Raw genomic sequence first — 12,775 nt, 5'->3', positions numbered from 1 at the left:
ACATTTAAAGATTTATAGTAAAATATTTAAATGTTAAAGATGCTTATTTATTTTATTAAATTGAATGCTGTCCATCTTCTGTAAAGTTGAATTATATACCAAAGCTTCAGAATCTATTTATCAGGAATTATGGTTGATGGGGTGTGACTAAAAGTATTATTTAAACATTTGAAAGTGGTATTATTCCAGAAGTCAAGGAATGGTTTTTGGAAATGTGTGATCTACATGCTTTGGAAAAGGAGGCAGAGATTTTGTGATATCTTACAAATAGCATATTGTTCATATTAAAGTAATAAATTCATTAGTAAGCCAGTGACAATTGATAAATATAAAATATGAGATACTTTTTCTTATTTTCCTTCTTAGTTTATACTTTTAGTTAATACTTAAAACTTTTTAAATAAATTAAAATCTTAGAATGTTATCTCTAACTCAAGTTTCAGCCCTGAAAATCTGTACAATCAATACTGGATTTTTTAAAAAAGTGCCTGTCTCCATTCAGTATCACAAAACCTTACCTAACAGTATGAATCAAACATGCAGCAGTTTCTTTTCACTATGCATTTTAAGAATGGTTATTATTTTGGCTTCTTACAGGCACAGTGATTGTGGCCAGTAATACCAAGTTCTTATCAGAATGGGTGGAATATATCTTTTTGGTTTCTTTTAGATTTAAAAAGAATGGAAAATATCACCCACATTTGGGGAGAGGTTTAAGGGCCTTAGGCCTCTGCAATGTCTAGGTTACCCATTTCAGTCCTCAGTCCTCCCAATCCCTCAAACAAAGGTTTGGGGGTGCCTTTTTCAAAAAGTTGTCAGTGTTGGAAAAGGAGTTTTAGTAACAGAGTGATGGAGAGAAGTGAGCTTGCCTGAAAAAGGAAGACCGCTTGTCTAATGCACATGCATCCTGCTGTTACCTCTGATACACAGTATTTCAAGGGTTGCAAACCAGCATTGTCCAGGTCTGTGTGTATCAATATTGGCAGGTCATTGTGATACAAGCCATACTCATGCATGTGACATTGCCACCCTCCCAACCCCTAGATCAGGTGTCAAACTCACGTCGTGACAGTGGCGTCATGTGATGTATCAGGACTTTTTCTCCCTTTGCTAAACCGGGTGTGGGCATGGTCAACGTGTGAAACATCTGGCCCAGGGGCTGGGAGTTTGACAGCCCTGTCCTATATAATCTTGTTTCAAACTTTATTTGGCTAGAAAAGAAACCCATGTCTTAAATAGAAAGATATGACCTTCTGAAGACCATCAGAACTCTTTTTAGACCATGCTTTGCTACAAAACATTTAACATTCTTTCTACACAACCATGTTTCTTATGAGAACGTTGAAGCACAAATATTTAGAATAAAGGACAACAAGATACCACAATATTGGGGTATGTGGCTTGCTAGTTAGACTTTTCAGTTACAGATAAATACATCTTTAGGTATGCCTTCCAGTAACAATTAGCAAAATACAATTTGATTTCATTGATGTTTGGTGGGGGGGTGGTTGGCGAACTAAATCTCAATGTTAGTAAAATGATAAATAGTTACAGAGGAATATGAATACAAAGATGTAAGAAGTATGTAGGAAAATTGTCTACTAATTATACCTAATTGAAAATCTGCTGTTTATTACATCTTATTTAATGCAGACGATACTTTAAACCAAACAATGCTCTGATCTGTTATGCAGATAGAAGATAACCCCTGTATAAGTGTGCTTTTGAACATTTCATATGTATCCACAATATATACATTTAAAAAATATTCCATACATACCAATCAGCACTAGCGCAGTTATGGTATGTCAAAACCTTCTCTTAAAATAATCAGAGTTGGATTTGGCAACTCTTCAACAAAGGGAAATACTATATATGTAATTGGTGGATTCCCTCAGTGTTCTCTTCATTTGTAGGCTGGGTGTAAGGAATAGAATAAATGGCAGTCTCAGCTAACCTCAAAGACCACAAGACTGCTTCATTCCATGTCTTACAGATGGTCCATGCTGCAACATGAGCTCATCCTTCTAGTATATTGTATATCCCCCCCCCACACAATCAGTTTCATCTGCCTGCTATGTTCAGAAAGTCACATTTATTATATTCCACTTTAAACTCTTTATAGTCCAAGATATATTTCCAAGGAAAATTAAAGTTTCCATGCCCAATATTTGTTTATTTTCTGGACACATACTGAATATTGTTCCTGACTATATAGTGCTGACTGGTGAGCTCCTTAGGTTGGATTGTCTTCACATGTTACTGAGGTAGAACTATGAATCTTTTTTAGTGCCAAGGATGTTTATGGTAAGAACAGATGAAAGTCTTCAGGACATTTAGTGCCATGTAGGGAATCTGAAGCTGCAAAAAGACAGAATTAATGTGGGAATACAGAATGCAAGTAGTATGAACATGGGAAAGCTCAACACAACAAAAGATGAAATGATTCAACAGCATATTGCCAAGCTAGGCATCGGAAATTAAAATAGACTAGAACTTTACATTTTCATTGAGAAGATGTTAGTTCTCAAGCCATTGAAAAAGAAGAAAAAATTGCCTTAGTCTTGTACCCAGAAAAGATACAACAAAGACAGTACTTGAGTACAATACAGTCAGCGACTAAATAATAACAATTAGGCATCAACCCTTTAATGTGCCTATGAAGTCTATTCATATTTATGCTCCAACTACAGATGCAGAAGAAGAGGAAATTTACAAGTTTTATGGTCAAGGGTCAATCTGAAATCTGATGTGCTACTTATGATTATAGCAGGAATGTCAAAGTTGGAAATAAGGAGGAAAATGTAGTTGACTGCATGGCCTATGACACAGAAATGAAGCAGAATAATGATTTTCCAATTTCTGCCAATTTTGTTAACCCAATATAAACAGCCAAAATAGCAGCTATATACGTGAATGATAATATGACTACATAAAAAACAAATAAGCTCTACCATTAGTAAAGTGGGAAATACATATGATCTCAACCATATATCCATCATTTTCAGCAGCACTGATAGAGAAGTTGAGGAAATGTGAAATGATTTTTTTAAAAAACCGTTAATAAGGCTTAACAGGATACACAAAATTTCATGCCCTTAATTCAAAATGATGCTTACAATAATTCAATATAGAGTAGAGCTCAATCTAGAAAAGGAGATGCCCTATATTTAAGCTAGTGTTAGAAAAGATAAAAGGGACAAACGGCATTTCTAGTCCATAGTGGATAATGAGATAGCCAAGGAATACCCCAAACAAATCAATACATCAAAAGAAAGGCCTTTGATTATATCCATCATGTCAAGTTATGTCATATTCTTAGGAAAATGGGACTCCCAGAAGATCTTACTGTTCTCATGCAAAAATTTATACACAGTTCAGGAAACCACTCTCTGGATGGAATATGGTGAAGCAGACTGACCGTAGATTGATTAGAAAGTAAGACAAGGCCCCATACTCTTCCATTATTTATTCAACCTATACGCAGAATATATACCGAGAGAAGAAAATGAGTATGATCTTAAAATTACAGGAAGAAACATCAATAACCCATGGTATGCTGATGATACTACTCTAATAGCTGAGAACACAAATTATCTGAAAGCTCTAGTCATGAAAGTCAAGAAATACCATGAAAAGGGGGAATAATATTAAATATAAAGAAGATTAGACTAATGACAACAGGTACAAAAACCAGACTTAAAATTGACAATGAAGTGGTAGATAATCTTCTGCCTTTTAGGATCATACATCAACAGTAAAGGAACAAATAGTCAAGAAAGTACAACAATCACAACACCCTTGAAAAAGACATTCAGATATCATGATCATGATGTTTATACCTACAAAGATCAGAATTGCGCAAGCCATGGTATTTCCCTGTGACACTTTAGATAAGTGAATTTGGACTCTGAAGAAGAAAGAAAGAAGAGCATTAACTTTTTTGAAATTTGGTTTTGGAGAAGATGCTGAGAATTATCTGGATAGATAAGAAAATCAACAAACAGATCAAATCTTGCCACTTAATTATCTCAGATTATCCTACTTTAGACATACTTTGCAAAGTCATATCCTTTGAGAGGTCAATAATGCTGGGAAAGACAAAAGGAAAAGAGAATGTCTATCAGCAAGGTGGATGGATTCAATTACAATACACATAAGTACACTGTTAGAACGGCTGAAAGTTGGGGATGAATCATATCAGAGGCAGTCTATCTACGGGACTAAGAGTCTATACGGATTTGGTGATGCCTTATCAATCAATCAATATGCTGCTGCAATGTAACTGACTGTATATAATGCAAGAATTCTCTACATTTTATTTTCTTTCCAGGAGAAAATGTTCCCCAAGCTCTTGTTCATACATATGTAACGACCACTCAACTATTATCATCTTGGTTGTAGCTTGTAATAACCTGGCTATTTATTTATTCATATCTGTTTTAGAACTAAGGCAGTAATATTTTTGGCACACACAAAATGTAATGGGGGGGATTTTTTTTCACAGTAAAAAGGAAAATTACCTGCTAAAACAATTAAGTCTGCAGCTTGCTGAGCTGTGTACCCAAGTCACAGAAGGGAAATTTAAGAAGCAGGTTTCTCTCCAACAGCAACATAGCATGTTACTTCTTATAAAGTCCCATTTTCCCTAGTCTAACTTGCAGTACAGCTACCTCAAACAATGAACAGTGCAGGTGACTGAGGATTACAGACATCAATAATGGCTAAGAGGTATCCAGAATTTAATCGGAACCCAGCTTCATTTCCTCTTTTCCACATCTCCTGTCTCCATTCATTTAAATCTGTTTCATGCTCTAAGTTTAAAAAAAAAAAAAAAGAATAATGAGGAAACAGTCACAAGCAAGGCAGAAATTCATGAAAGACAAGGCCCACTTGCTCTTTCCAACACATCTAAATTTAGCTTTTGCAATGCTGCAACAGCCTTCACCAAGCAAGCCCTGCTGTGTGTCACATAACATAAATCCCTTCCACTTCTATATTTCAATTCTGGCAAGAATCCATTCTGGACTCATATGGAGATGCCCACAATGATGTTAATGGAAGGTGAAGATGCTAGCTATGTTTGAGAAGTAAGGGGAGGCAAACTACTCTTCTGAACTCAAGTTGCAATGGTTTTTTGTGAACTAATCCTACAAAAGGCTTCTTATAGCAAAACAGGATTAAACCATAGAAATGGGGATAGGGGTGAGGTGCTTTTGCCTTAAAAACTGAGTTAAATCAACTGCCTGATTCAATTTTCCCCTTTTGCTATCAATTCACAAGATGGACTCATGTAAACATATAAATCTCAGAAAGTTACAACACTGATCTACTTTACTGAACTATTATTAGAACGGCTGTGAGAGAATATGAGGGGGCGGGGAAAATCCTCAGAATTTAAAGTATCATATTAATCTCATTGTTTATTATCAGTTGGGTGGATAATTCTATGCAATTCTATGGCTCCATATTATGATGATTTTATTATGGTTTTATCTTAATTTAATATATTATCTCCTATATTGTATTGTCTACAAATCATATACATATATACTGCTGCTTTATTTAAACTAATTTTGTATATCAGTAATTGCTAAACAAATAACAAATCAGTTGGACTGAATCACTAAACAGCTTACTGAGAAATAAATTGATTGTGTATTAAATGTAATCCTAATGACAAAGAATTTGTTTAAAGAGAAGTAAACCTGATATTATTAATTGAAGAAGCCACTTTATTATTTCACTTCTAACTGAAAATATATATGCTGCCACTGAACAACATGTGGGTTTAAAACAGTCTTATGCTGTTGGATCTCTAATTACTATTTCATACATGTAAGTCATCCTGTGATATCACATTAATTATGAATAATATATTACACACACACAAATCCTTTGGGGAAAGAATATTAAAAAATACTGTTTGAAATCAGGCAGGATGAAGAGTTGATTTAAGATCTGAGTAATTAAGAAATAAATCATGCTTTTAATCCTGTTTTTACCACAGATGTATCAATTAATACTTCCAGTTCACTAAGGAAAGCAAAGAGGAAATATATGAATATTGAGAAACATATGAATACCAAGCAGTTTTTCAGGGATCCTGCCAACTGGGGAATTTCCTTATACCAAGTTTCCTCCTCGATCTATATAAACACATCCCACAAATTATATTACTCCTGAAATATGTTAATGTATACAAAGTTTGTCTTGTTTATTCTTTTTAAAGCACTTAGCATATTTGATTAGTTAGTTAATAGCTATGATTAGTGGTAGGCTGCCTATTTAAATGACTGTAGGTCGGTGTTTTTCAATCTTGGCAACTTTAAGATATGTGGATCAACTGAGAATTCCCCAGCCATGAAGTCCATACATCTTAAAGTTGCCAAGTTTGAAAAACACTGTTCTAGATGGTTTACAACAGTTGCATTAAAAACAACAAAATCTGTCAATATTAAAATCATTTAAATCTGCAGCTGTCTTCTATAAAACTGAACAAAATCCTGCCAGGTATTTCATGAAGATGTTAAATTAGGGAAGGGGGTTGGAAATACCCCCGCACTATGGTGCTCAAGGGCTGGATATCTCTCCAGTAACACCGCCTGGATATGACATCTCAGGAAAGAGCAAGACCACTGCAAAACTATACCTCTAATCCTCAACTTTTGCAGACGATCCAAAAGGATAATCATCTTTATTGCAATTAGCCCAGACATTTGACAGTACTGTTTAAGAAGGCAATTATTGAACTTGTTCACATTAAAAGAAAGCTTGTAAGCATCAAAGCTGACACATCTCTTAGCCAAATGGCCATCTGTCTCTCTGCAGCAACGCTCAGTAATATTTGAACTGCCAAAGACACCTGGGCTCTTCCTTCAGTTAGCAAATCCGTGGTTTGTTGACTTTCTACTTGTAGATAGCAATCTCTTTTTTTCCATCCATTCTTGGCCAGTAATCTCCTTCTCTCACCTCCTTTTCTTCCAGTTTTGTTCTCCCCTTTCTTTCCATTCACAGTCGATCTTCCCCCCTTCCTTCCCCCCATATGCTTTCCCCCTCTTTTATGTTATTTCCACTGGAAGGAGAAGGGGCACATAGCCTGTCTGTATTTTTACATCTATGTATATGCCTCTGTACAAAGAGAGAAAAGAAGAAATACAAACAGGCAATCAATTTCCTTTAGGAATGGATCTCTTATTTTACAGGCAACTACTTTCAACTAACAGTTATTTTTGTTTTATTATTATTATTTTGTCCTGGTCTTTTATATTTTACAAGTGTGGTTGCCTGCCTGCCCGTCTGCCTATCATCTATAAACATACCAATGCATACCGATATGGACCAGAAGTCACATGCTTAAAAATACAAGGACAAAAACCAGTGGTGGGATTCAAGTAATTAAACAACCGGTTCCTCCTAGTGACTGGTTGGGCAACCGGTTCCTCCTAGTGACTGGTTGGGCATGGCTGGGGGGGGGGGGTGTCATGTGACTGAGTGGGCATGTCCAACTTGATGTCACTCACAGCAAGGTGGGGTGGCACAGGCGGACTGATGCTGAGACAGGGCGATTTCCTACGTACCATTCTGAGTCCCTTCCCTAATTAAGGTTCCAGGTTAGAAGCCAAGAGGCTGCGAGTTTTAGTTCTGCCTTAGGCATGAAAGTCAGTTGGGTGACTTTAAGCAATCACTCTCTTGGTCTTAGGAAAGAGGTAATGGCAAAACCAAAATCTTGCAAAGAAAACTAGTGACATATGTCCCAAAGGACAGCTATGACCTGGATGACTGAGAATCTCTACAGACTACAGGGACATATTCAGGCAATTACCAGAAATCAAGACTGATTCAAATCAAGACTGATTCAGAAAAAGTTGTAAATGGCTATAATTACACCAGCTGAGACTAGCAATAGATTCTCTTGGTGACTAATTGGGCCTCTTGTAAGTGACTCTATAAGCACCCTAAACAAATAAATACATCACCTGTATATTTTGTTAGCAATTTTGGTTATCACATTATAAAAAAGATGTTGAGACTTTGGAAAGAGTGCAGAAAAAGAGCAACAGAGATAACTGGGGGTCTGGAGACTAAAACATATGAAGAATGGTTTCAGGAATTGGATATGGCTAGTCTAGAGCAACCAACTATTTGAAAAGAGCAACCAAGCTTTATTAATTATTTCCAGTTCATGCTACATGAGCTCTGCCACTGCAAGAATGGGTTGTATTTCAAAACTGAATTTAGAAATGTGGGATGTAAGTGAATAAAACTGAATTTAATAGAACGAAGCCTTATTTTACTGCACTGCAATGCAATGGAATTCACACACAGTGGACCAAGCTTCTATGGCAATCTTGCATCATTTAAAAAGGAAAATTGAAGAGACAACTGGACGTAAAAACAGAAACACTGCATATGTGTGATAGAAAGGGTTAAAATTCACTGGGAAGCAAGCCCATCTTCAGGCATTTCCCTTTAATCTGCAGTCATTTGCTCCTCCTAATAATGCCTTTAAATTGGTCCTATCCAGGAATGTAAGGCAGTTTGCCCCTCCCACTGTCCCTAAGTATTAACTTATATGTAGTTTTCTTCTTGAGTAAATAGAATATAGTGCAATCTACACACACAAGAAAGTAAGCTTGGCATCATTCAAAGAACCTTATAAAGCACAACATGTTTTCAATTGTAATAATACTACAAACCAAGAACTACTATAACAAAGAGGACAAATTGAGACGTTATGAAGATAATTTGCAAAAATCAAATAATAAATATTGGGTTTGAGATTTAGTGCACTTCATAATAATTAGATCTTAACAGATTTAAAGAATAAAATAATCCTCTATGAGAAAATTGCCTCACTCTATAAGCTTGAAAGGCTTTGGCTACCAGAAAAATACCTAACATAAATTAAAGAGTAGCTTAATGATTCACATCAATTCTGTTAAACAAGAGATGCTATCATTAGGAACGGTATTCTGAGCTTCTAAAACCTCTCCCCTAACATCAACAGCCAACCCTCACTCAATACAGCAAAGTGACAACATACAAAGAACATGTCACATATAACAACACAAATACAGTTGAGCAACTCTATCCCTACCTAATATCTCTTACCATATCAAGATATACTGAAGACTCAGCCCAAATTGATAAATATAATGATTTTCTAAGTTCAGAAATATCTCTCTCTCTTTTTTTAATGGAAAAAGGGTGAAATAGTGAAAAGATGCAGAACTGTCAGCTGGAAAACTTCTTCCTTCGCATTATACACAGAAATGTCACTGCAGAACTAATGCTTAATCAGTTAATGTTTAGCTGTTTTTTTTTAATTTGGTCGGTAGCAAAGCAACTATTGGCATACTTGCTTGCTAGTCTTCCTGACCAGGTGTGGTTTGCCAAACCCCTTTCAAGGTTGAGGCATTGGCCTTGGCTCTGAGGTTATTCATGCAGGCTTGCCAACATATAAGTGGTTGCTTCATTGATTGGGAAGCTCACCCTTTGATCTGGACTCCTCCAAAGGGAGGAGCAAAAGACAAAAATGTCAAACTATTCAAATTCAAATCCAAACAAACTCAGCTATAGATAGCTGTATTTATTGATAGCATTCTCCTGTTACTCTGGAATTTCCTGACTCCCCTTGTCTCTGTTGTATCCCAAAGAATCACAATTTAGATTATAAATTTCCAAAGGGGATATTTTTACTTCCAGTGTATTCTGCACTTATACAACAAAAAGAGTTTAAGAAATTTTTAAAAATGCCAGTTAATAGTATGCATACAGTTTTGGATACTTAGTAAAATGTGTTACTTTTATTCTGAATCCAATATCCAATCTGTACCTTATTGCTTAATCCAAGACTACCGAATACCCAATACTATAGCTTTAATAGGAAAGCTGAATTAGCCATAGTGACAAGGATTAATGAATGAATTAAAGACCAACAAAAGAGGTATGATATACTCCAATGCTGAATGCAATCCTTCGGGATAGAATTGTGAAAATAAGTTCAATTACAACTTCAGTTTTTCAGTAATTTGATAGCAGTAATGGAAAAAAATAGAACCAGAAAATATGCTTAAAGTTTGTGTGATACACAGTAAATAACCTGAAGCTCAAAGTTAAAAAAGATGAAGACACAGGATGTCAAAGAAAAAAAAAGAAAAAGCAAACACTAAGAACAATGGAATGGAATGAAATGGAATGGAATGAGGATGGGATGGGACAGGACAGCATAGAATTACTGAAATAAAGTAAAATGCTCCTTAGTTTTCAGCATGCAAAATTTTCAACATGCAAAATTAGCATAATTGCTTGTTTATAAAATTCCACGATTAGATTTCCTAGATAAAACAAGTCTCAATCCGTTTAGTCTGAACATTTGGGCATGTGAAAAATAAATAGTATATTCAAGAAGAGATAACATGCCTATGGACTCAGGTGGAAGATGAGGAAGATTTGCTTTGGACTCACTATACAGGATCCAGCATATAAAACGGAATCTTTTATCTATATAGAAGCTATCGGTGGATGAAAGGTTGAGCACAAATAGAAGTCATTAATTTATAGTAAAATAGTACAAACAAAAACAAAATAAAGAAGTATGCTATTCCAGAAGAACAGCTCAGAGAAAACTTCCCATAGATTTTTTTTTTGAAGGCAAGCATTTTTTCTATTATTTCAAAGATAAGTAAACAGTCAAGAAACAGTCAAGGACAAACCAAAAAAGTAAATGCCAGCTAATAAACTTACAGTTCTGGGGCTGAAAAGACCCCAAATTTCATTTGCCCCTTTCTTTCTCCCCATTCTTTCCTCCACCAAATGTAACAGTTATTGACCAGGTGGGTGGAAGAAGGGATAAAGAGCAGACACCTTCTGTTAAAACTGAATTTTACTTGGGCAGGCCAGTTGTCAGCTTATCAAGGCACAGCAGGAGAGAACGTTGCCAGAGTCCAGTTTGTATATAAGTCATAAGGCCACGGAAAGAAAATAAGGTATTGGTTAGGACAAAGCAAAACATAACTCTCCCTGATGACATTTCCAGGGACAAGAAATCCTGTCACCTCAGCCATAAAACATTTAAATTGCCAAGGAATGTTGATAAAGCTGGGAGAAGAAACTAGGAAGCAAACATAGCTCCTGAAACAAGGCCAATATAAGATAAATGCTTAAAAGTAGTTCACTAGAAGTGACCAAATTCAGAGAATACAGTTCTGTGTTTGTACTCTCAATGCACTATTGATTTTAGAGCTCCACCCCTTTGCCTCATAGAATCCATCCCACATTTGACCTCATTAATATATAAGATGCTCCCATATCCAATCATATTCAATAGACTATCTTATTAGAGTCAATCAAATGTGTATTTTATTTTGCACAAGTCTTTATATGCATCCTTGCATCTTCATCCTTAGGTTTGCTTTTGTTTCCTCTAGTACCATAATAAAACATCTGAGCTTCAATGGTATATTGTGTCCTGTCTCCAGTTTAAATAAATTATTGGGGAAATTTGTAAGAGATTTTTCCTAAGCTGTTCTCCATGCCTTGCTATTTGTTGTCTTTATTGGCCTTAAGCAGCTTTTCATGTTATTCACAGGGATAAAATTTGGTGTAAACTCAGATCATTATCTATGACTGTGTCTTTTACATCTTCTTTGGAAGCTTCATGGTTAAGACTGAATCAGCACCAATGAAAAAGGGTGTCAAACAGGGATGCAGCTTATAAATATAAATATAAATCTCCTAAATAAATAAAATAAATAAAAATAAATAATAACTTGATAGTTTACACGTTAAGCTCTCTTGGCTTTTCTTCCATTAGATCAGTTAGCAAACATTTTTTATACATTAATTTCAGAGGACTCTGATACATCTGAGATTTCACTGCATAAATATTACAGCACCTTCCTTTAAAATGCTTTTTTGTTTTAATGTTGCTTTTTCATAACCTTTTATAGTAAACCAATTTGACCCTGATTAGGAGCGTATATGGTTGCTAGAGTTAATGTTTTATCATTGTGTTCCCCTTCCATTAATATATTTCAACCATCCTTATTTTTAAAAATGTTTTCAATCTTGAAGTTTATGCTAGCTTTAAATATGATGGCTACTCCCCTTGATTCATTAGACCATTGTGCAAAAAAAATGTACATCAAAGTACCTATCATTCAACCTGTTGGCTATGTATGTTTCTATCATTCAACCTGTTGGCTATGTATGTTTCTATCATTCAACCTGTTGGCTATGTATGTTTCTATCATTCAACCTGTTGGCTATGTATGTTTCTTGTAAGACAACTTTACATGACAATGGCTTGACTGCTAATTCCAGAAATTCTTCTCTTACTGCAAGATTGTCTCCGCAACAGTGTGAATATTAGTGATTCTAAAAGGTCATTCCATTGTATATTATTTTTTCAGCAAGTCATGCACCAGTTTTATCTGAAACCACATAGGTCACCATAAAGTAGAGATATAAATGTGGTAAATAAATAAGTCTTGAGAATTACAAGAATGATTTGTTTAAGTGTTTTTAAAGAATAAGTTAACAAATGAGTGCTGGGATTGTAAAATGACAATATCTATCTCTAAGCTTAATATTAGCAATTCATAAGTATCATCCCTGAAACATCATCCTTCCAAGAAATGCACCTACAGTGTTGCAATGAAGTCATTCCAGATAAGGCTTTAAATAACCATTTTATCTATTCAGCACTCCTCAGTAACTCAACCTTCATCCATCAGCATTTTTAGTAAACTTTGACATACCTTTCTAACAC

At 35.3% G+C, this 12,775-nt stretch overlaps 1 protein-coding gene across 2 annotated transcripts in view; it reads right to left on the bottom strand.

The window, feature by feature from the left end:
• The window catches only part of FBXL7 (F-box and leucine rich repeat protein 7), a 144,173-nt gene that overhangs the window by 60,859 nt on the left and 70,539 nt on the right, over nt 1-12,775 (bottom strand). Inside the window, exon 1 of one of the 2 annotated variants that reach the window (XM_087961162.1) lies at nt 9,115-9,464. The exons of the other annotated variant lie outside the window; for it this stretch is intronic. The gene's annotated coding sequence lies outside the window, so the exon portion shown is untranslated. Of the gene's footprint in view, nt 1-9,114; nt 9,465-12,775 lie in introns of those variants that run through there. 2 annotated transcript variants of the gene reach the window in all.

This window comes from Notechis scutatus, chromosome 3, assembly GCF_049901735.1.
Source record: "Notechis scutatus isolate UNSWTSFEM ecotype Mainland chromosome 3, rNotScu1.2, whole genome shotgun sequence".
Taxonomy (NCBI): Eukaryota; Metazoa; Chordata; class Lepidosauria; order Squamata; family Elapidae; genus Notechis; species Notechis scutatus.
Note: the sequence above shows the minus strand (reverse complement) of the source record. Positions and strands in the feature narration are given on the sequence as shown.